Genomic DNA, 24,505 nt, shown 5'->3' with positions numbered 1-24,505 from the left:
TATTAAGAGGTGATAATTAACTAATGCTGATTTGAACTGAGAAGTCGAAAAAATGCGAAGTTGCAGAAAAAAACCTTTAAGACGTAAACAAAAGGCTAAAAAAGGACCTATAAGCTAAAAACGCCGAAAAATACAGAACAAGCGCAGATAACACCCATCATTTTCTGGCCTACAGTGACCTAGAATGAACTTACATTATGTTGGGTCTCATCTTGGGACGTCGAGAAAAAAAAAACCGAATTTTCCTCAACTTCCGAGCCCTGAATCTATCTTTACAGGTGGAGTTGTATCAATCAAATCAACAATCAAACAATCACTACTGATCTGCATTGAGGGCAGTCATCCAGGTGGCAGATTCCCTATCTGTTCTTTTCCTAGCCTTTTCTTAAATGATTGCAAAGAAATTGGAAATGATGCTGATGATGATGCTTGTTGTTTTAAGGGGCCTAACATCGAAGGGCATCGGCCCCAATTGGAAATTTATTGAACATCTCCCTTGGTTAGTTATTCCAATCCCTAACTCCCCTTCCTATAAACGAATATTTGTCCCAATTTGTCCTCTTGAATTCCAACTTTATCGACATATTGTGATCTTTCCTAATTTTAAAGACACCATCCAAACTTATTCGTCTACCGATGTCCTCCCACGCCATCTCTCCACTGACAGCTCGAAACATACCATTTAGTCGAGCAGCTCGTCTCCTTTCTCCCAAGTCTTCCCAGCCCAAACTTTGCAACATTTTTGTAACGGTACTCGTTTGTCGGAAATCGTCCAGAACAAATCGAGCTGCTTTTCTTTGGATTTTTTCCAGTTCTTGAATCAAGTAATCCTGGTGAGGGTCCCATACACTGGAACCATACTCTAGTTGGGGTCTCACCAGTGACAAATATGCTCTCTCCTTTACATCCTTACTGAAAACCTACAGCCTGTTTTCCAGTCATTGACCGGGTCAGGAATGTAATGAATGAAGCATATATAGGCTGTTAGTACGATGGGGTCGCCACTCCCAAAGTGATATATTAATGACTGATAAATGCTATGAAATGAGAATGGAGAGTGTTGCTGGAATGAAGGATGACAGGGAAAACCGGAGTACCCGGAGAAAAACATGTCCCGCCTCCACTCTGTCCAGCACAAATCTCACATGGAGTCACCGGGATTTGAACCACGGTATCCAGCGGTTACATCCTTACTACAACCCCTAAATACTCTCATAACCATGTGCAGAGATCTGTACCCTTTATTTATGTGATTACCCCAATGAAGATCTTTCCTTATATTAATGACTCTTATTGACTATAATATACCCTAGATCGTCAAAACACGACTGTGAACGTGCATCGGGGTTATAGCGAATTCGAACCCCTTTTTTTGGCAGCCCTAAAAATGGTTTTCCGTGGTTTCCCATTTTCGTACCAGGTAAATCCTGGGACTGTACCTTTATTAAGGCCACGGCCACTTCCTTCCCACTCCTAGGCCTTTGATGTCCCATCATCGCCGTGAGAACTATCTGCCACCTAGCAGTGGTAAAGAAACGTCAAAATTGACACACTAGCAGCCGAAATGGCGCCAAACTAAAATTTGTATTAATATGGAGCTTTGAGAAATTCTGTCAAGCCGTTACCCCCTGACGTAACGTGCAATCTTGACAGACGGACAAGAATCGAACTTTCGACTTTTATGTACTTAATCCAAGGTAGAAATGAAGTGTGTAGGAGTAATTTGAAGTGTACGAACAAAAATTATAATTTGATTTGTATAGAGTGTAAGATGAAGCTTTTCGCATGTGTTGTTTGTTATATGGCAACAGCGCTCTCTGGGCCAGGTGAGCGACTGGTGGTGGGGGCAGGTAAGCGGGCGAGCAGACAGGTTGGGTAGTTCAGCGAGCAGCAGTTCAGTTAGTCGCGTCACTTGGATGTGTCGGTGTCCGTTTGTCTGTGCGTGTGTGTGAGTTCTGTGTGAGGGATCAGTGTTGTGAGCGTGTACGAGCATGGAATTACAGCTACGACAGGTAGGAAAGAAAAACACATGTTGAGTTGAAGTGCCCTTTTCACGTGACTGCAATTACAACTAGAATGTAGCCTTATTGTCTTCTTCTGTCTGTGAAATTTTGTTTCGTCTTCAAATCTGGTTTTCATTAAATAGAACAAAAGAACCGTAGACCTACCCTTGCGGCAACAGTTTTTTTTTTTATTATTATGAGAGAAGATACTTCACTTGTTGATGTCCAAAGGTTTCTTTTCATTTCATTTCTGTGGATACTGTTTTTACAAAATCTGGATTGCAGTATTTTGTGATTATGTGTGTCTAAAGAAGTCCATTGTTTGTTAGATTGTTAATGATCTAACCTGAATGTATTGAAGTTACTCTACCTTCGCGTTAGTACAAAATTATAGTGAATATGAGAAGTTCCCTTAATTCGACGACGTAGGTTGAAGGGATAATCTCGGCGTTCGTATGGGAACTGTATTGCAAAAACTGAACGAGAGTGTTATGTGATTCAATACGCGGCTAAGGATGATATTTCTTGGAGTGTTAATTATATTAAATTACGAGAAGAACTCGATATTTGCGATAGTACAACATTACGTCACTGTGAGAAGATACACCCCTTATCGACGTTCGAAAGTGTTCTTTTAGCACATCCACGGAATTGTATTAGAAAAATGGATGGGAATATTTTGTTGTTCAGTCTGTCTAAAGTGCCATTCATTTTGTTGGAATCAGTTATCTTGTAAATGTATCGAAATTATTCGTGAGAATCCATGAACACAATTTTTCCAATACCGAACTGAAGGGCAATACTTCTTTACGTAACCCAAGAGAACGCGCGTTCGATTCCCCTTCAGCGCCGAGGTTACGGATAGTGGAAGCTTTTACCTTCCACTCCTCCAAAGGGCTTCATGACGTATGTGGGGATGGCTTTGCTTTCTGGGAAATGTACTCGGAAAGCTTGATAGGAAGATTTAGTAATTCAATATCTGGCTAAGAATACATATTATTTGTTGGAATTGTTAATTGCTAATTATAATTACGTTATCGGCTTTACGTCCCACTAACTATTTTTACGGTTTTTGGAGACGTCGAGGTGCTGGAATTTAGCCCCACAGGAGTTCTTTTAGGTTCGTTTACCGACACGAGGCTGACACGTATTTGAGCACCTTCAAATGCCACCGGACTGAGCCAGGATCGAACCTGCCAAGCTGGAGTCAGAAGGCCAGTGCCTCAACCCTCTGAGCCACTGAGCCCGGCTTGTTAATTACTTTATATGACACAGAAATTATTCACATGAGTCGACTGACATAATTTTCTATGTGAATTCTGTAACCACAAGCAGGTGGGTAACAGTTCTTTCTTTAAGCAAGTGTTATGTTCTTGTCTTCCTATTATAGAAGTCTCCCAGAATGAGAGCTTGACCTCGGTAAGGCTGAAGGGTGTCGCTCTTTCGGTTGTCAGATGATTACGTTGCTAAGTGCGATAGGTACCAAGGATTCACTTTTTATTGCTGTAAAGGTGCGTAGGAGAGAGGAAATCCCGTCATAAAGTATTACAGTTACAAGGCTTCTTTTGTCTCTTTATTTTCATAAGAACTTCCTCATAGAATCATTTATGCGGATGAGCGAGTACTGATTTATAACACGCATTTACATGTCTGCGGCTGTTGAAAAAAACGTTACTTCTGTGCGGCAGTTAACGTATGTTAATAACATCTTCAGTCGTCTTTAAAGGTCTGACTTAATGGAAAGAGGAGTACGGTAGAAGTAGAAGGTACTGTACATAAATCAATATTGTACTGCTGTTCCTAACATGAATATTCTCTGTTCAAAGTATTGTCAGCTTCATTTGAGAAACAGTATGAGAGTTTTTTCGTGAAATGCAGGATGTGCATATATGCTGCTTCAGGAAGAAAATGATTTACTGGCAGAATTTGCGTCGTACATTCATCCCATAATGTTTACTAACAATTCAAGCAATACCGTTCTTATACATGACTTTATTATGAAATCAATAAACAGACAAAATAAAGCTTTTACCTTTACATGCCTTTTTATATATCGTGATTATGTCTAAGGGACGTAACATTGTACGTAGCTTTCCATTTCAAAAATTCTACTTACATTAGCTGAGAATTAAACAGAAATCTATTTTTAACGTGTAAGCTATTTTATTTTTAAAATCTGTCAGTACAAGTTCTGGGATTTATGTAAGAAATCTTATTATTGCTTTATGTTCATAACAGGAATCTTCGTAAATCTATTCATCTATCCTCGATTACATAACGTTGGCAACAGCTCACTCTTGAATATAGGAACATGATAACTAAGTTACGTCACTGGGTTGTACACAAGCCAGCTACGGTTCGAATCCCAAGTAAGGATGTGGAATTCGTGAAGTGAAATGTTGTGGTTCCGATCACGATATCACATAATGTCGTAATAGTTACAATTTACATAGCTCCCGTACTTTTGGATTCGAATTTACTGGTTTAAGTCGATAATTAAAAATCTAGAAACTTACCCATTCATATTTTGACACGCTATATAGGGAATATTTAAATTTTCGTTGCTAAAGAACAGAATCCAACAATTTACTTCATCTAATGCAAATTGGTAAATTAATTTTCCTATATTTGTATTGGAAACAAATAGTGATTATCAGATTGTTATTTAGGTATTTTTTGCCCTTGCTTGAAGTGATGACAGAAGATCCAGGACAGTTTTTTTTCTTCCTCACCTCCAAGACAGAACCGTTAGATGCTAACAGAGCTTCGAGCTCGTTGCTTTATACAGTATTAATAGACTGGTCGAGCCTCTTCCAGAGTATATGTCGACTGCTGAGTGACTGACATATGGATATTTACTGTGCGATGATCAGTTCTCTTCCTCCAATACAAGCTTCCAGATTTCTCCTCTGAATATGTATTTCGTTCGATGGTACTTTTACTATCAGATTTTCTCTAACCTGTCGTGCATAATAAATAAATCTTTCATGAAATCTTAGTCATTTTCATTTAATCTCATGGCTCTTACGAAGGGTACACTCAATTTCTTCGGCAATACTGTGTATATGATAAATAAGATTGCTCTAGTACCTAAATTTCCTGTATCTTTCTCTGTAGACTGCAGTTGAACAAAGAATACCATGAATGCCAGTTATACAATTTTAGACATGGGAATAAAGAAATGTTTAGAGAAGGAAAAAGTTATTTGATAACATAATTATTCTTTTCAACATAAAGCGTTTACAAAGCATACTTTTCTCATAGGGAACCATCCAAAAACATGCATTGTGACTTTCTTAGCTTTACCATGAAGTCCTTGTTTCTTGGATAGTCCAAAACTACTCAGAAACCTCAACATTATTGCCATAAAGACAATCCACTCTTGTTCCAGGTTTGGTCGTGGAATTTTCTCAGTTGTTATTTCTCAACTTCTTTTCTCTCTTCTTAATATGAAACTTAGTTAACTTAGAGAATACTAAGTCACTGTTTGAAGTCTTGGCACTTGGGAATGCTAATGTCAGACATCGTTATCTCTAGGACAGCACAATCATGTAGTCATTATAACATGCAAGACTGAATTGGTTATAACTAATATAAAGATAAATTAAGTGATAAGATATAATTACTGTAGACACTGGAAGGTCAGAAGTTCAAGTAATAATAGTCCCACTAACATATGTTAACGGTACTTCGGCACCGAATAAAAATTAAAATCTTCCGCCTGTTTCCAGTCATTCGACAGGGTCAGGAATGGAATGAATGAAGCCGCAATCTAGCGGCGAGGATAAGAATTGTGCCGGCAGCCGAAGCCTGTCGCACTCCTCTGGGGCAATGATTAATGACTGACAAACCAAACCAAACCCCATGACGCAACAGGCCATGGCCTACCAAGCCACCACTGCTCAGCCCGAAGGCCTGCAGATTACGATGTGTCATGTGGTCAGCACGACTGATCCTCTCGGCCGTTATTCTTGGCTTTCGAGCCCGGAGCCGCCATCTTACTGTCAGATAGCTTCTCAATTGTAATCACGTAGGCGGAGTGGAACTAGAACCAGCCCTCAGATGCAGGTAAAAGTCGGTGACCTGGCCGGTAATCGAACCCGGGGCCTCCTGGTAAGAGGCAGGCACGCTACCCCTACACCGCGGGGCAGGCTAATGACTGACAGATGAAATGAAATGATATTGAGCAGTGGTCGCTTGGTAGGCCATGGCCTGTTGCGCCATGGGGTTTGGTTTGGTTTGTCAGTCATTAATCATTGCCCCAGAGGAGTGCGACAGGCTTCGGCTGCCGGCACAATTACTATCCTCGCCGCTAGATTGCGGCTTCATTCTTCAGCAAAGCTAGATCTATTTTGGAACAACAATGAAATTGTTGTACAGTAATGTTAGTCAAACCTATTTTTAAGATATTTCACAAGATCTGTTGTTTGAATGATTTTTTTTTTAGTTTACGCAGTTTATTTTCGAAAAAAATTAAGAATAGTTTAATTAATTTGTGTGTAATAACTCACTTCAAACATTTTGTAGTATATGTTTGTACTATTTAAGGTAACTAGTTATAACCTACAGCCCTAATATGCTAGACAAAGTAGAGCTTTTTCATGGATAATAAATAAATAAATGAATGAAAGATGACAGGGAAAACCGGAGTACCCGGAGAAAACCTGTCCCACTTCCGCTTTGTCCAGCACAAATCTCACATGGAGTGACCGGGATTTGAACCACGGAAGCTAGCGGTCGGAGTCCGGCGCGTTGCCGCCTGAGCCACGGAGGCTTTTAAGCACCGATTCCTCATCACTAAATTGTTTTAAATTGTATTTACAGGTGTATTTGATTCTATATTGTCATAAATATAAAAGGATATGTATTATATCTTGACCTTAAAATCCTTCTACATGCGAAGCGATACTATTTCGAACCCCCTGACAGGTAAGTTCCCGAAGCAGACCTACTGAGCGAGTTGCCTCTGCGGTTTGAACACTTCGGTGTGAGCTTGCAATCCGGAGATAGTGTGTTTGCATCCTACCGTTGAAATAAGGCCGTGGACGCTACCGTCCCACTCTTTCCTATTCTTTCTTGTTGGAAACCTTTCTTGTGTTAGTGAGCGCTACGCCACTAGAAAAAAGAAGAAGAACAAAACTCCTATGTAAAATCAGTGTCACGTGACTGGGTGGGTCACATGGCCGAGAACGGGCTTTCTGATTCCGGGTTGTCGGGTTTGATCCGGACTCTCCCTTCTGGTATTTGAACTTTATCAGTTACGCCAGCCTCATATCAACAGATTCACAGGTACATGAAAGGAATCCCGCCACAGGGGCCGATGGCCTACAGTAGATTTTAGGCGCGGTAAACAACAAGCGAGTGCCAGCATGGTTTGGGTTACGTAGCTATCAACTTGCATTCGGGAGATATTGAGTTCGAAACTCAGTGTCAATAGGCCTGAAGATGGATTTCAGTGGTTTCCCATTTTCACACCAGGCAAATACTGGGGTTATACCCTAATTAAGGCGTCGGTCACTTCCTTCCCACTCCTAACTCTTTCCTATACTATCGTCGTCATAAAAACTATCTCTGTCCGTGAGACGTAAATCGAAACGTAAAAGCAACAGCAACAACAATCATTATCTCATCAGGATCACCTGCGGGACAAAATTTAAGCACCTCGATATCTCCGAAAAAACAGTAAAAAGTAGTTAGTGGGAGGTAATTTCGTTATTGTTATTAATATTTCACAACTTTATACTTGGGTAATTTAGTACTGTTTCGACATTTTACACAAAAAATAGAATTTAATCGTTCGTTCGTAATCTGTTTATCCTCCAGGGTCGGTTTTTCCCTCGGACTCAGCGAGGGATCCCACCTCTACCGCCTCAAGGGCTGGAGTTTCAGACTTTGGGTAGGGGATACAACTGGGGAGAATGACCAGTACCTCGCCCAGGCGGCCTCACCTGCTATGATAAACTGGGGCCTTGTGGAGGGATGGGAAGATTGGATGGGACAGGCAAGGAAGAGGGAATGGAAGCGGCCGTGGCCTTAATTAGGGTATAACCCCAGTATTTGCCTGGTGTGAAAATGGGAAACCACGGAAAACCACTTCCTGGATGGCTGAGGGGGGAATCGAACCCACCTCTACCCAGTTGACCTCCCGAGGCTGAGAGGACCCCGTTCCAGCCCTCGTACCACTTTTCAAATTTCGTGGCAGAGCCGGGAATCGAACCCGGACCTCCGGGGGTGGCAGCTAATCACGCTAACCACTACACCACAGAGGCGGACGAATTTAATCGTAATTTACATAATTTTACAATACACGTCTTCGTAATTCTTTTCGCTATAGAGGTTGCAGCCTTTTCTATTGAGCATTCAGGAATGTCTGACAATGTTGCAGGTCTTCAAAATAGCAGCTTTTTGTGCCACATTATGAGTGTAAACGGGGAGCTTTAGTATCTTTTAAGTTGTCTAGAAATGATTTTGGTCTGATACCAGTGGGAGAAAGGAGAAAAGGAAGAATTGTCACACTGTCTTGTTTCCAGATCCTTGCTACTTATATAGCCAGAGGAGTATATTTGTCCATTTTCTCCCTGTCTTTCTGTTTCGTATTCTGGTCATTCGGGATAGCGATTTCAATGAGATACGTGTGTTGATTCATTTTGTTTGTTAATGTTATGTCTGGTCTCTTGTGCGGATCTGTTTGTATCGTTCGATTCCAGTAGAGTTTAGATTTTTCATTTTCCATTACACTTTGTGGGGAACTATTTATATTAAGGATCGAGGCTGTTTCTAGGTGTATAACATTGACTGCATCATTGTGTCTGTCAATGTACGATGATGGCGCTATTAATCTGCAGTTGCTGATGATGTGCTCAATGGTTTTTTGGCTGCTGTTGTATTTCCTGCACTTCTCATTCTTAGTAGTAGGATCTTTAATGATGTGTTTCCTACAACACTTTATTATTATTATTATTATTATTATTATTATTATTATTATTATTATTATTATTATTGATACCGTGTTTTTGTGGTAGTTATGCATGAAAGAAGGTGCTGGGTGGTGAATAGGTCTCAAGCTACTAAAGTGAAATTAATTTTAAAATTTAACAAGGTTATATTTTCTTTTCAAAATTAGGTAACAACAAATAGAACAGGTACTTAGTAGCCGAAACACGACTGAAAAAAAATACATTTACATAGGTACCCCATTTGGGGCTTCAAAAGTCAGAAACATAATTCTTGAGCAATGAGCCCAACCTTACAATGAACACCATACAACAAAGGGGCCGAAAACCCCCAAACATGCCAGAAATATTTGCTTCCAATTACACCCAAAAGCCTCCTTGAGGCAGAAACACAATTTTCAAGAAAGGGTAACTTCCCCCTAAAATACAAGCCTATCATAGGCCACTCCGAACTCCACCTTTAAGCTGTCCTCAAAGGACATATACACAGGGGTAAAATACCCAACCTACTGAGGTCTGTTAAATGACAAGAAGGTTAATGCATGACCTCTAAAATACAATTTGAGAGGAGGCGAACTTGCACTCCCAATACACTTTGCTTAAGACCTACTTGGCACTAGGCCGTTAATACAAGGGCTAATCCCATACTACAGAGGTGACTTAATAGCAATTTACATTACATTACGGAAGAATTGGTTGAGAAAAATAAGTTCACCTCAAGACGATGTGAGTGGGAGCTCGAGAGGGTTAAGCACTCTCTATCCCGATATGTCGTTTGAAAATAGAATAGATACCAGTTGTTTTTACATTTTAAAGGAAAGTTACATGGTGGAAGGCCTAGAACCCGCCCCGAAAGTTAAACTGCTGAGCTAGCAAAGAAAGAATTTATTAATCGGCCATTACCTTATTGTTGACCGCTGCCGGAGAAAGAGGCGCTTCCCGCCTCCTGCTATGTACTTAACGCACTGAAAGATGGAACAGAAGTGGCCCGGAGACCCAAAAATCAGCAGTTTATATCCTCTCGCGGAAGGTTCTAGGTGTTAGGGGAAAGAAAACAGCCTCCCACAAACTCTTTATTGGGTAGGACCCCGCAACCGATACAAGTTGGGGGAAGATACACCAGATTGGTCAGAAATTAATAGAAGAATTTCGGGATTGGATACATTCATAACAAGGGGAAGAAAGGGGTAAATATTGCCAACTTAAACAATGACAGAAAGAAATTTAACAAAGAACAAACTCTTGAAATTAAATTTTCTCCAAAAAAATAGTTCTTTGACTCCTCACTAGGTTGCACTATTGTTGATCTTCAGTAGTGTCCTCTAGAAGAGAAAGTTCACACTTCTTACTTCAAGTGAAACAAAACCACATCAAAAATGACACAGTTCAAAAACTCAAAATTTTCCACGTGGTGACATCTTCTGAGAAAGTAGAGAATTAATAGCGTAGATAAAGTTCAGACTTCCTCCAGCAGAGGAGTTTCAACTGGCGCACATTTTAAATTAGCGGAGTGGAGGTGTACCGCCCGGTACAATTATTATTATTATTATTATTATTATTATTATTATTATTATTATTATTATTATTAATTTCTTGAAACTGTACATTCAACACATACTTGCTTCTTAACTAACCAGGCTGGATGGCGATGGACCTAGTTAACCTGTCTGTCACCTGAATCAGTTGCATGTCGATCATTGTGTTCACGTTCTAACTCGTTAACTTGTTCCGGTTGGTGCATATATGAATCAACATCCTGTTGGGCGAATGATCATGGGTTATATCATCAGCTCTGCTACCAATTTAAGGTGTTTTTCAGAGGATGGAGCGAGCGCTCTTAGTCCTACAAACCCTGTAGTTATTAGTTTTGGGTAGTTATTCATTACAGGAGCGTAAGGTAGTATGGTCAATTCCATCGTCTTAATCTGCTTACCCTCCAGGGTTGGTTTTTCCCTCGGACTCAGCGAGGGATCCCACCTCTACCGCCTCAAGGGCACTGTCCTGTAGACTTTGGGTCGAGGGATACAATTGAGGAGGATGACCAGTACCTCGCCCAGGCTGCCTCACCTGCTATGCTGAACAGGGGCCTTGGTGGGGGATGGAAAGAATGGAAGGGATAGACAAGGAAGAGGGAAGGAAGTGCCGTGGCCTTAAGTTAGGTACCATCTCGGCATTTGCCTGGAGGAGAAGTGGGGAAACCACGGAAAACCACTTCGAGGATGGCTGAGGTGGGAATCGAACCCACCGCTACTCATTTGGCCTCTCGAGGCTGAGTGGACCCCGTTCCAGCTCTCGTACCACTTTTCAAATTTCGTGGCAGAGCCGGGAATCCAACCCGGGCCTCCGGGGGTGGCAGCTAATCACACTAACCACTACACCACAGAGGCGGACCGTGTACTCAGTACGTGTGAATATTATGCCGTATCTTCTTCTTCCGCCGATTTTCCAGCACGCTGGTCGAATTTTGTGTGCGATGTGTGTACTGCACGGGATTCCCATAGTTTTACAGCCAAATGCCCTTTCTGACGTCAATCATCTATGGTGGAATATTCAGTAGTGGAGAGAGAGAGAGAGAGAGGGAGAGTTGCTGCTATAGTTGCCCCAGTGTACAAAGGAAAGGACGATAAACATAAAGGGAACGATTGCGGGCCAATCAGCTTGATTTGTGTTCCATGTAAGCTCTGGGAAGGCAATCTTGTTTTACTATATTAGACATGTTGCTAATATAGAAAGCAGTTCGGGTTTAGGGAAGATTCCAGTGAGGCTCATCTTGTAGGATTGCGGCAAGATTTAGGAGATATTTTAGATTCAAGAAGTCAAATGGATGTAACGATATTGACCTATCCAAGACTTCTGGTAGAGTAGATCGTGGGAGAGTACTGTTTAAAATGAGGGCAATTGGACTAGACAAAAGAGTGGTGGAATGGATGGCTTATATTTCTAGAAAGCCGGACGGAGTGGCTCAGATGGTTGAGGCGCTGGCCTTCTGACCCCAACTTGGCAGGTTCGAACCTGGCTCGGTCCGGTGGTATTTGATGGTGCTCAAATACGCCAGCCTCGTGTCAGTAGATTTACTGGCACGTAAAAGAACTCCTGCAGTACTAAATTCCGACACCTCGAGATCTCAAAAACTCGTAAAAATAGTTAGTGGGACGTAAAGCAAATAATAATAATAATAGTACCCTACCACCGGGTAATTTGGTGCTGTGTGATTATTTGCTTCCACTTCCAATTTACCTTTGCGGTAAACGGACTGTAGGGGAACCGCTGTACCTAGGGCCGTATTTTTACAAATATACTGGAAGTTTTTGTTTTTCTATAACATTAAATGGGTTTTTAATTATACACTGCTTAATAATCTACAATAAAGAAGAGAAATTGTTTGAAATATTTTGTCTCATAGTAGTAAACAATTAAAAAAAGTGTGAAATTGGTCGAGATACAATATATTCCTTTGTACTTTGAAGCACTAGACATAAAGTGTAGTTGAGCTTATAAATAATCAGATAAGTACTGGCAACATCAAATGCATTTTGTTTAATTGTCATCGTATTGAAAAATACTGCAGACACATACAATGTCACAAAAAACGTTTAAGACCACCCCTTCAAGTCAGTCTATTTACTGCCGGTCTTACACTTCTTTCTATTTCACTTTCCTGTTAATTCGGCAATGTGCATTACAGTGATTTTAGTACCAAGGGGAAATACTCGAGCTGAAACGGCTCAAAGGTTAAAACTGTTTTAAAGTTTTTAAATATAAAATAAAATTGCACATTTCATCAAATAGACTTGATATTTCAAAACTGGGATAAAATAAACCTAAGATTTCTGTTTTTGTAAGAGATCTTACAAAGGGTATTTCAATGCAAGTAACGGAAAACAATGCAAGAAAGTATCAACTTAATTTTTGTAGGGTTTAATGATTTTGAAATTGATTAAAGAGGGGGCAGCGCTAGAATTTTCTTTTAGTGGATTTCAAAATCCCCCGTATAGGTTGGCAACATGTGTTCCTTTTGATGTTGTAAACTCTGTGCAAGGCAGTTGGCACACCTGCTTCAACAATTACAATCACCATTTTGAATTATTTTCCCTCTTTTCTCTGTTATTTCGCTTCGTGGAGATTAAAAGGTTCTTCAAAATCCAATTTTTCCACACTTGTTAAGCTGAGCTCTGTTTCTCGGCAAGACGAATGTGAAAACACTAGCTTCATTAGCATAATGAAGTGTTCACAGTTCGGGCTTCCGCGAACAAAGCTTTGTGGTGGCATTCTCATGCTATCTGTGTTCGGAAGAGCTCATTGAAAAGACATAATTAGCTTACAGTACAGAGGTGTGAGCGGAAATCCATTTATGGAATCATTGTAACACCGAGATAAAAGAAACTCCTCTCAAAAGTTGCCTACGTCAAAAAATGTAAATTCATGAATTTAAGTTAGAGGTGGCAAACCTTTTCATTGAGCTTCGGTGAGTAAATTATTGGGGCGTGATAGTCGAGTGACATCACAATTAGTTTCTCACTAAGACAGCCCTGGTTTGAATCTTGGCCAAAGCGTGTAGAAATTATGAACCGAGCGAACTGGTCGCACAACTGTGAACTTGCATTCGGCAGATAGTGGGTTCGACCCCCACTGTCGGCAGCACTGAAGATGATCTTCCGTGGTCTCCCATTTTCACACCAGGAAAGTGCCGGAGCTGCACGATAATTACGGCCACGGCTGATTCCTTCCCACTCATATTCACTTCCTATTCCATTGTCGCCATAAGACCTATCTGTTTCGGTCACGTGCTTCGGATTTAAGAGCGTTAAGAGGATTATAAAATGTGGTATGGGAAAAGTAATTGATTTTCAGTTTTTTGACAGTTATTATTTATAGTTTCCTCTTTATTTTAATGAATGCGTCATTCATTTTGGATGACTACAAGTATTTATAAATTTGAGTAATGATGTTACTGCGTTTCTCCAGATTTCGTGAATACTTGTTCAGTTAAGACAAGATATCTAGGGAACTATTTGCCCTAGAAGACGGTAATTTATGTTGATTTATAATATAAAAAAACTGCTGCATAAGTTGGATACTTTGGTTCTATGGTATCGCTTCCTATCTGGTATTTATGTGGTAGAATCCACATTTTATAAGTGGCATTACAATTTCAAGTGTGGTTTCTGAAAATGTACATTTTTGAGAATGTCTCCCATTTTCTCAGAAGCTACTTAAGCTAGAGCGATTAAATGTTCTGCCTCTCATTAGAGCATCATTGTTTCTATATGGATCTACAACGGTAGAGATACTACACATCGTTTGATCATAAATATTTGTTAAAATAATGCTAAACGTTTTTTAGAAATTCAATAAATGTATAGTCCGACTCGTTGGCTGAATGGTCAGCGTACCGGCCTTCGGTTCAGAGGGTCCCGGGTTCGATTCCTGGCCCGGTCGGGGATTTTAACCTTCATAGGTTAATTGCAATGGCAGTTTCACTAACTGATATTCTAGGACATTCCAAGTCAGATCGCACAAATAACTGGATAAAATTAACTTTGGTATTTAAAATTTGCGAAAATTTAAAAATATATAGATCATCTTCATAATCAACATTATGTACACGGTAGTTTCCTAACTGAAATAGCACTTATAGAAGTAGTCATTAAAATTATTCCGGGGATTTTGTGGACAAGAGAGGTGTAAGAAGGTACTGGGATAAATGGGTGGACAGTGACAAGATCAGAGCGTAAATTATAGTACTAAATTTTGAAATGTTATTTCTTTTCTTTTTTTTCTGAATTTAAAATTTGATAGATATTTAGAAAATCTGAATTGACAATACTAATACAAATATGAGCTCCTCAGCTCGCAAATAACAATGACTTAAAGTCAAAAATTAGGTACAGTAGAGAAGATTATCGACAAAATCGTGTACAAAGGAATGAGCATTGTAGCTCTAAAGGTGCGTTATTTCACAAGAGCATATTTGCTCCACTCACATTCTAGGAAACTGAGATCCAAAGTTTTACTACAGTCCAGCCTCTGAAGACTTTCCTGTATAATTTTACGCTAAGATAAACTTCAAAAAGTGTGTTCACGGTCATTTGTGCTCGACAGTCTGTTACACATTCGTCTATATAAATAATTACAATTTGAACAGGGTCCATGAGTGCCCATTCTAAATGGCCTAAAGGTACGAAAGAAAAGGTTTAAGACGATCGGCCATGAACAAAATGCTAGAAGTCGAAACCCTTGCACTCCTTTTGAAAGACACCACATGGGCTTGTGGCCCGAAGTTACAGAGGCTCAGCCTATACTACAGAGAGGTGACTGGATACGAAATACTGTTCCAAAGTAGAGTGAAGAATTTAGAATTTTAGAAAATCATAGTCACCCCCATACCAAGTTGAATGGGAATTAATAGAGGGTAAACACTCTTTATTCCCTGACTTACATATTTCTCAGCAGAGATTTGAACAGTGTCTTCAGATTTGCCTGAAAATTTACATTCAAAACGTGATATTAAACTTGAGAATTTTACATTAAGAAAGAAGTTTGAAACCTTCCCCTCAAGTTAACTGTCTGGAACTATCACATGTTAAAAGATGTCTGTCATTACCTTCAGTTGTTGGGCCTTCCTATGAAGGCAAGGCTGCCCATGCCTCCTGTTACGCCGTACACACACGTAGACCGGAGCGATGAAGGTGATAATACGGCCCTAAAGCGCCCAGCTTTTATAGGAACTCAGAAGGGAAAGTTCCAGAACTCTCTTGAGCTAGGCAGAACTCCTGTACACACCCCCAATTTTAGTTGGCTAGAAAAAAAATACACAAAAATTCCTGATTCGTTAACAACCTACGGAAGAAGGAAGCCGTAATAGTGCTGACAACCTCGTCACATTAAAAAACAATCTGCAAACTCTTAAGGTTTACAAATATAGACAGTCGAAAATTCCCTTAAAAATTAATTGTCCGTCCTCCCGCCAGAGGGGGCACATAGGTCGATAGTAGAGACATCTAAAGATTAAAGGTCAAAATGTCTTCAGATACATAGTTTAGGATTCACAGAACAGATGGCCTTCCAGAAGGTGCGCAGTTCAACTGGGCGGAGAAGGTGTTCCTCCGGTACAAAAATGATCGTATAATGTGATATTCGGGGTCCATATTTCGTTTATTATAAGAGAGAAAATTGAATGAGTTATTATTTTCATACCTGCAATACAGGATTTTTAATGATATGTAAATAATATGGATTATTTATGACATTATTATTGTGATAACCATTAAAATGTTAATAGAATTTCTATCCCAAAATGGAAAAAAATATGAATACATCAATGCTTATAACATCGGCAGTTGAATAAATCCGTGTTGTCAAATTTATGGGGACATGGAACGATATATGAATAAATAATTTATAAAGGATTACTGTGGTGAGATTGACCTCCTCCAAGAAACACTCAACAACTCATGAAGCAGGCAGCAACTACTGAAATGCGCAGATTTCAGTTCGTGGGTTGCATTAAGTACAGGCGCGAGTTTCGAAAACTGAAAAAGAAATTAATTAATTTCCCTACAACTAGAAGAAAACTCCCCAAGTTTTGTGAACGCAGTCCATATCATGCTCTGAAGAGGAAAACGCAGTGACTTTTAAAGTACATGTTTAATGTAGGGAAGTTGGTCATATTAAAAAGAAATGTTTCCTGAGAGTCCGCCTCTGTGATGTAATGGTTGGTGTGATTAGCTGCCAAACCCTGGAGGCCCGGGTTCGATTCCCTGCTCTGTCGCGAAATTTGACAAGTGGTAGGAGGGCTGGAATGGGGTCCACTCAGCCTCGGGAAGTCAACTGACTAGAGGCATCCTCGAAATGGATTTCCGTGGTTTCCAACTTCTCCACTAGGGAAGTGCCGGGATGGTGGTACCTAACTTAAAGCTACGGCCGTTTTCTTCCCTCTTCCTTGTCTGTCCCTTCCAGTCGTCCCATCCTCACACAAGGCTCCTGTTCTGCATAGCAGGTGTGATCGCCAGGGTGATGTACTGGTCCTCCTCCATAGTTGTATCTCCTTGACCCGATCCAGGACACTGTTCTTGAGGTGGTAGAAGTGGGATCCCTCGCTTAGCCCGAGGGAAAAACAAACCCCGGGGGGTAAACGGATGAAGAGAGAAAGAAAGAAAGAAAGAAAGAAAGAAAAATGTTTTCGGAGCATTTTAACAAATAAATGAATAAGTTACGAAGTCAGTTGTATTCCACGTGCATTATTCCTACCACTGAAAAGAAAACAATTCTAATAGTTTGTTTATAGTACTGTATTTCTGAAAAAGTTGGTGGTAGGAAGAATATACTGTATGTATGTCTACCCCTTAGTCCTGTTTTCTGCTACGGGGTCGGGGATGTCGTGAGATGAAAATATATGGAATTTTACGGCTGGATGCCCTTCCTGACGCCAGCCTCAGTTGAGGAGCTAATGAATGATGGTGAATGAAATTGTGTAGGGAGGTGGACGAAACCTGCTCCGACCTATGAATAGGAACTGTCCCGTCATTTGCCTGGAAGTGAAAATGGGAAACCACAGAAATCCATTCTCAGGACAGCCGACACTGTGGATAGAATGCACTCGTCTCCCTAATGCACAGCTTCTTTCCATAGCTGCAGCGCGTTGACAGGCACGGCCACTTCATTGATACATTTAAATTTAAAACAATGTTCTTTCCTTTGCTGTCAGAGTTCACATGGAATGCCCCTTACCGGTTTCCGGTACCGCTAGGGTAAGGAAAGATTTGGACAGAACTGCTGACGGTGGGGCTCGAACCCACCACATCCTGAATGCAAACTCTCAGCTACACGACTCAATGCCGCTAATACAGTTCGCTCGAACAGCATATTTTTTATTTATTTTGGCTTTTGACCAAAGGTTGTTATTATTTAGCCAACCTTAGATTAACACACATATATATAGGCCTATACTGTAAATTCACAAAAATACAGTAAGGTATATTGCTTTGTGCAATGTTGTAATGTAATGTCTGTCTCTTGGAAACGTTGTGCTGTTATAAGATAGATCCATGGGCTAATATTTGATGATAATATTGATTCACTGTTTGAGAAAGATACGTTCGGATGTGTGAGATGATTGTATAATATATTATGGTACTGTTTAAATTTGGAACACGCGAGGAGTGGGTTATTGATGTTTGCCACTCCATGTTTGTCTGACAAGGAAACCGTTCCAACTGCAAGTGTCCGATACAACCACTTAAGTAGGAATGCTTTATTCAGTCATATCAAAATTAGATGCCTAGTCGTATATTTAGTACCTGCTTTGGGGTGTCAAAATTTGCCTACTTCACACCGTGTAGACAAGAGTGAGCGGCGGGAAGCAGGTAGAGGTGGGGAGGTAATGTGTGTGTGTGAGTGAGAGCGTGACATATGAACTGGCCGGCCGCCCCGCCTACTGAAGTCGTTGTACACGAATGCACAGAAATGGTGTCCCCATATAAACAAAGTATGGTGTCCTCTCACCTCCTCGTTTAATGCATTGCTGCAGGCAGACAACCCGCTTCAAGACTTTGTTGTGTTTGAAAGGGGCACATTGGCAGTTGTATAGCAATACACACGCTGTGCCTTTAGCACTACCCGTTCACTCCCACCCCGTCCTTTTAGGTACTGGAGTGGGCTTCAACACTACCCCTTCTACCCTCTCGCCGTTTTCAGTACTGGAGTGGGGCAGTTTTGATTGTTTATGCCCAGACACAATTTCTGTGTATGCGTGTGCCAAATCTCATTCAGATCGGGGACTTACAGATGGAAGGGTTTCCTTGTGAGTCACACTTTGGTGAACGAATTGTCCTTACTCAGATCATTTCCAAGTCTCCACCTGAAGTTTATAAACAATGGCTTCACTGATATTAATGGCTGAATACTAGCGTAGCGACACCCTGTAATCTTCCTCCCATTCTTGGATTGCTTGCAGATGAGGTGTGGATAAAAAGTCATTAAACGGCAGTTGAATGGTCTTAAAAGACCGGTATTTACTGTATAGTGTACTTTCTTTGTGTAATGTTTCCACCGTTTAATTATATGGAATACTGGAATGTCTTTTTTATCCACGTAAGGTGGATTTCATTTTCTGTCTCGAACACCACGTTTGTATTGGCACAAGATGTGAAACTATATAAGGCCCAGATAGAACTCCGCGAATGACACACACACGCCACAAACCCATGAACCCTTGGTGACTATGAGGTAGGGTACATGGTCTAGTGTTACACAAATAAAGAAAATAACTGTATATCATAGGTGAGGAACCGGGAGAAGAAAACGAATTTAGAATGATAATGAAAGCGACACGTGGCAATAACCGGTTTGATTACAGGAGAATGCTCCTTGGATACAGAGTGGACAGCATTGTCACCAGAGAAGGATCTGTAGGGATCGTAAATTTATCACCACTTTCTCTCTGTCGTAAACATTACTCTTTCAGTAAGGGAAATAAAAAATTAAGTATGGACATGCTTAAAACGACCTAGTGCCTATTGTTACATTGCTGAGATTAAGTGATTGTTCTTGGACTAAACGTGAGCTAAATTTAAGCAACCGTAGAAACTTGTTTCTGTGAAAGAACTAAATTAAAAGTTAGTTCAATTTCAGTGGACGTTGAATGTGTTAACTGAAGATTTGGCGAAAATGTTATGGTACCACTTGGGTGGTTGCTTGAAAATAAGTTATTAGTTCTTATGTAAAACGTTGGTCGTTTAATTGGTGAATGACACAATGTCTTTGATATAAAGCCATGCCACAAAGTTTAGTGATCAATGCAGTCTGTCATATACAACAACAATAATAATAATAATAATAATAATAATAATAATAATAATAATAATAATAATAATAATAATAATGACATCTTCAAGATAATACATTGAAAGGGAATACAAATTAAACCATGGATTTTACCTACAACTTTATTTTACTCCAACACATTCCATGGGACTGTGAGCATTCTATTCTCAAGGTTACGAAATTGAATTCCGCCGCAGTCAGTTGGTATCTGAGGGTGCTTAAACGTGAGAAACCCGGATCATTAGACTTTAAGGCATATTAAAAGAACCGAAGCCTGGGTGGATCCCTAATGGCAACTCCATCAGCTGTCATGGATCTCCTAGGAGACAACGAAGAGGCATACTAGGGAAATGAGTTTCCCATTACATTCCTCGCCGAGCTAGAAGTTGCTATTGCATATCAGTTTTCCAAGCCCCCCTGCAATACACAAACGAAACGAGCCTACTAATAATACCTTCACACCATATATCACTGGGAGTGGCTATGGAAAGAGTATTATTACTGGTATCTCTCACCTTTCCGACATTTTCTTATACTGTAGTCTATCAAAGCCAAAGATAAGGTTGAGACTGATAGGCGAAAATAAAATATTTTTTCTAGCTCTTACTAGAATATATCGAGCACTGTAAACATTGTATCTCATCAAGTGCTACATCTGGGGTTATTTTTAGTAAGATTTCAGGAAAAGTAATTTCATATGGGATTTTTTCGAAGCTATCTTTAAATTTTAGAGGTAACTTCAGGCTCCTGAATTCTATGTTTAACCAACCCGTGTTGTAGATGTAGTGTGTCTCCTTCTTGCCCCGAAGGCCCTGGCTTCGAGGTTCACTCAGCCTACGCGATTACAATTGAGGAGCTATCTGAGAGTGATGGCGACCCCGGACTGGAAATCGAAGACCGAGCGAGTTGGCCGTGAGGTTAGGGGCGCGCAGCTGTGAGCTTGCATTCGGTAGATAGTGGGTTCGAACCCCACTGTCGGCAGCTCTGAAGATGGTTTTCCGTGGTTTCCCATTTTCATATCAGTAAATGCTAGGGCTGTATCTTAACGCCACGGCCGCTTTCATCCCACTCCTAGCCATTCCCTATCCCATCATCACCATCAGACCTCTGTGTCTGTGCGAAGTATAGCCAATTAAAAATAAATAAATTGTCTGTGCTCTTAAGATGTAGGAGTTCAAAGTTCGGACGTCTTCGCTACCGGTACTCTATCCCTAATCCTTCTGTTCTGCGGGCGGATACATGTTTTGTTTCCACTGCGATGGTTGAGGCACAGTAATGGTCATATTTTCTCCCCTCCCACCGAGCTCGATAGCTGCAGTCGCTTAAGTGCGGCTAGTATCCAGTATTCGGGAGATAGTGGGTTCGAACCCCACTGTCGGCAGCCCTGAAGATAGTTTTCCGCGTGGTTTACCATATTCACACCAGGCAAATGCTGGGGCTGTAACGTAATTAAGGCCACGGCTGATTCCTTCCCACTCCTAGCCCTTTCTTGTCCCATCGTCGCCATAAGACCTATCTGTGTCGGTGCTACGTAACACAACTTGAAAAAAAAAATCCTCCCCTCCCGTCGTTACAACAAAGTTTTAAATGGGTGCAGCTTGGCTGAAAGCTGAGACGGTTGAGGAGCTGGTCTTCTGACCCCAGCTTGGCAGGTTCGATCGTGGCTCAGTCCGGTGGTATTTGAAGGTGCTCAAATACGCCAGCCTCATGTCTGTAGGTTTACTAACACGTAAGAGAACTCCTCATCATCATCATCATCATCTGTTTACCCTCCAGGTTCGCTTTTTCCCTCGGACTCAGCGAGGGATACCACCTCTACCGCCTTTCAAGGGCAGTGTCCTGGAGCTTCAGACTCTTGGTCGGGGGATACAACTGGGGAGTATGACCAGTACCTCGCCCAGGCGGCCTCACCTGCTATGGTGAACAGGGGCCGTGTAGGGGGATGGGAAGATTGGAAGGGATAGGCAAGGATGAGGGAAGGAAGCGGCCGTGGCCTTAAGTTAGGTACCATCCCGGCATTCGCCTGGAGGTGAAGTGGGAAACCACGGAAAACCACTTCGAGGAGGGCTGAGGTGGGAATCAAACCCACCTCTACTCAGTTGACCTCCCGAGGCTGAGTGGACCCCGTTCCAGCCCTCGCACCACTTTTCAAATTTCGTGGCAGAGCCGGGAATCGAACCCGGACCTCCGGGGGTGGCAGCTAATCACGCTAACCACTACACCACAGAGGTGGCCTAAGAGAACTCCTCCGGGAGTAAATACCAACACCTTGGCGTCTCAGAAAACCTTTAAAAGGTAGTTAGTGGGACATAAAGTCAATAGCTTTATTATTAAATTGGTGTATTTGTGTACAGATCGAGGAAAAGACTAAAGTTTCTAAGACAGTTTTGCTCAAAATATCTTCAGAAATGAGTTCTATAACTGGCCCTGAACCATACTATATACAGTAATGTGGTGTCAACCTAAAATGATTATTTTAAAAATATTGGGCCCTGTACTGCTCAGCTTTTTTCGCATTCAGTGGAGTTCCCGCAGCTCGGGTCTGGCACATCGCCAGACCGCTCGCGATGAAGAACACTACCCTCGAGCTGCTCCAGATATTCCCCGTGATAAATATTTCATGGCAGATTCTCAGGAAGTCAATTACCTCGCGCTCACTTTCCGGTCTCGTACTCGACGGCAATCTAGCAGATTGAAGACGCTACGTGGGCTGAGGAGGCTTTCTTCTTTATTAGCGATAAACGAGAACAAATATTAAGATGGACAGCTCTAACTTTTATAGAGTGACCTTTGGTGATGGCTATCATGTTCCATTTAGTCCGAAGTCATGGTCAAGATCAGGCATTTTTCCACTTACGGGGCTAGTTGGTCATGCGGATACTGGCGCGCAGCTGTGAGCTTGCATCTGGGAGATAGTTGGTTCGAGCCCCACTGTCGACACCTCTGAATATGGTTTTCTGTGGTTTCCCATTTTCACACCAGGCAAATGCTGGGGCTGTACCTTAAGGCCACGGCCGCTTCCTTCCAATTCTTAGGCCTTTCCTATTCCATCGTTGCTACAATACCTGTCTGTGTCGGTGCGACGTAAAGCCAATTAAAAAAAAAAAATCCACTTGCGGCGTACTAAAAGTGTAATTAAAATTCCTTAGAAGTTTAAGGTAGAAATTGAATGTAATTAAAGTAAACAATTGGAAATTAATCTATATAAAGAAAGTTCTAGGGGGTCCGCTGTCTGTAATTTCGTTTATTTGCCACTTTTTCATATATTTATCCGTTTTAGGTCAAATCAAGATCGTGTCAGTGGATTTAAGCTTTCGTGTCTCTTTGTCCATCTGTCTGTTTATCTGCCAGTATGTTCCACCACCACGGCGAAACGGCAGGATAAATGTCGTCCAAACTTCATATTTTGAGTATACTCATCCAGGATCAGATTTAGGTGTGCATATAATTTAAAAATCGCTGAATATACTGGAGGTTTGTACGAACACCAGAACAGTTTTTTTTTTCAATTTTCCTTTCTACTATTTTTTCTATAAAATCCGTAGGCTGTATTTGAAACTTCTCTTCATTTTAAACAACTTTTGTTATGTATATAATTTCGCTTACTCTTCAGATGACTGAGAAAGTTACTATTTTCTGCGTTTTCTTGCTCTGCATTGAGTGACCGGCAACAAACCTACCGGTTACTGTTGCAACGTTTCTGGCTGCTTGATAGCAGAGAAGTAACGTATTGCCATTTCAGTCATCATTCCTGTAAACTCGTGGTTATTCGTTGGGTAGTTGGGTAAAAGGCAAGAGAGACGCCAAGCTGCCATTGAAGTGTAGGGAAAATTGGGGGAGAAAATGCAGCCTAAATGGGCGCCAATTCAAATTATCTGCACATGATGGCTGAACTCATTATTATTGAATTTAATAAATTTCTCCAGGCAATAAAGGCTAGAAAAACAGACACAACAAATAAATACTGTAGATGATTCTAAAAAAGATCACAGTATTAATGTTAAAGAAAGAAATCACACACGTAGGTTTACTGCATAAATCTCATTCAACACAACCACACTGATTCAAAGCCTAAAAACACGCACGCAACAAATAAATACTGTAGGAGACTTTACTACAGAAGTGAGCTGCCGGCGGTTCACCGCGTGAGGGACTACACAAGGCTTGTACCAGAGCAACACAGAAGGAGGAAAATGAAGGAAGGCAACGAAGCGATGGCTGTTACTGCCACTGTGCTTCCTCCCTGCGAATCACGAGGAATTATGGGATTCTCAGAGGGGGTATGTCAACTCCTTGTAGGTCCATAAGAGCAATACAGTTTTTTTAACGTGGAATGAGCTATAGATGTTTGACCGGTTAGTTTTTTTCTACGATTGCTGCAGTAGTGTCATCTAGCGGAGATGAGTTAAAACATACTTCGGTTGACAATGCAGTGCAAGTAGACTAATATTAGGAGCTTCGAATATTGCAGCCCATCACTCCGGTTTGCATTGTCGGCATGCAAATGATCTCTGGCGACACATTAGCAGTTTTGATCGCCCAATAGATTTTTTAATTCTCTGCCGTCTAGTAGCGTAAAGCAGAACGTCGAACTCAACACCCTTGCAGCCTAAATTGGCGCCAATTCACATTATCTACACATGATGGCTGAACTATTATTATTACACTGACTGACAGAGCAAATGCAACACCAAGAAGGAGTGGTCAGAACTTTATGCCAATTGC

At 41.1% G+C, this 24,505-nt stretch overlaps 1 protein-coding gene across 1 annotated transcript in view; it reads left to right on the top strand.

The window, feature by feature from the left end:
• Positions 1 to 1,900: 1,900 nt before the first annotated feature.
• The window catches only part of LOC136882611 (uncharacterized), a 353,367-nt gene continuing 330,762 nt past the window's right edge, over positions 1,901 to 24,505 (top strand). Inside the window, exon 1 of the mRNA XM_067155139.2 lies at positions 1,901 to 2,012. The gene's annotated coding sequence lies outside the window, so the exon portion shown is untranslated. The remainder of the gene's footprint in view (positions 2,013 to 24,505) is intronic.

Source organism: Anabrus simplex, chromosome 1 (assembly GCF_040414725.1).
Source record: "Anabrus simplex isolate iqAnaSimp1 chromosome 1, ASM4041472v1, whole genome shotgun sequence".
NCBI classification, from domain to species: Eukaryota; Metazoa; Arthropoda; class Insecta; order Orthoptera; family Tettigoniidae; genus Anabrus; species Anabrus simplex.
Note: the sequence above shows the minus strand (reverse complement) of the source record. Positions and strands in the feature narration are given on the sequence as shown.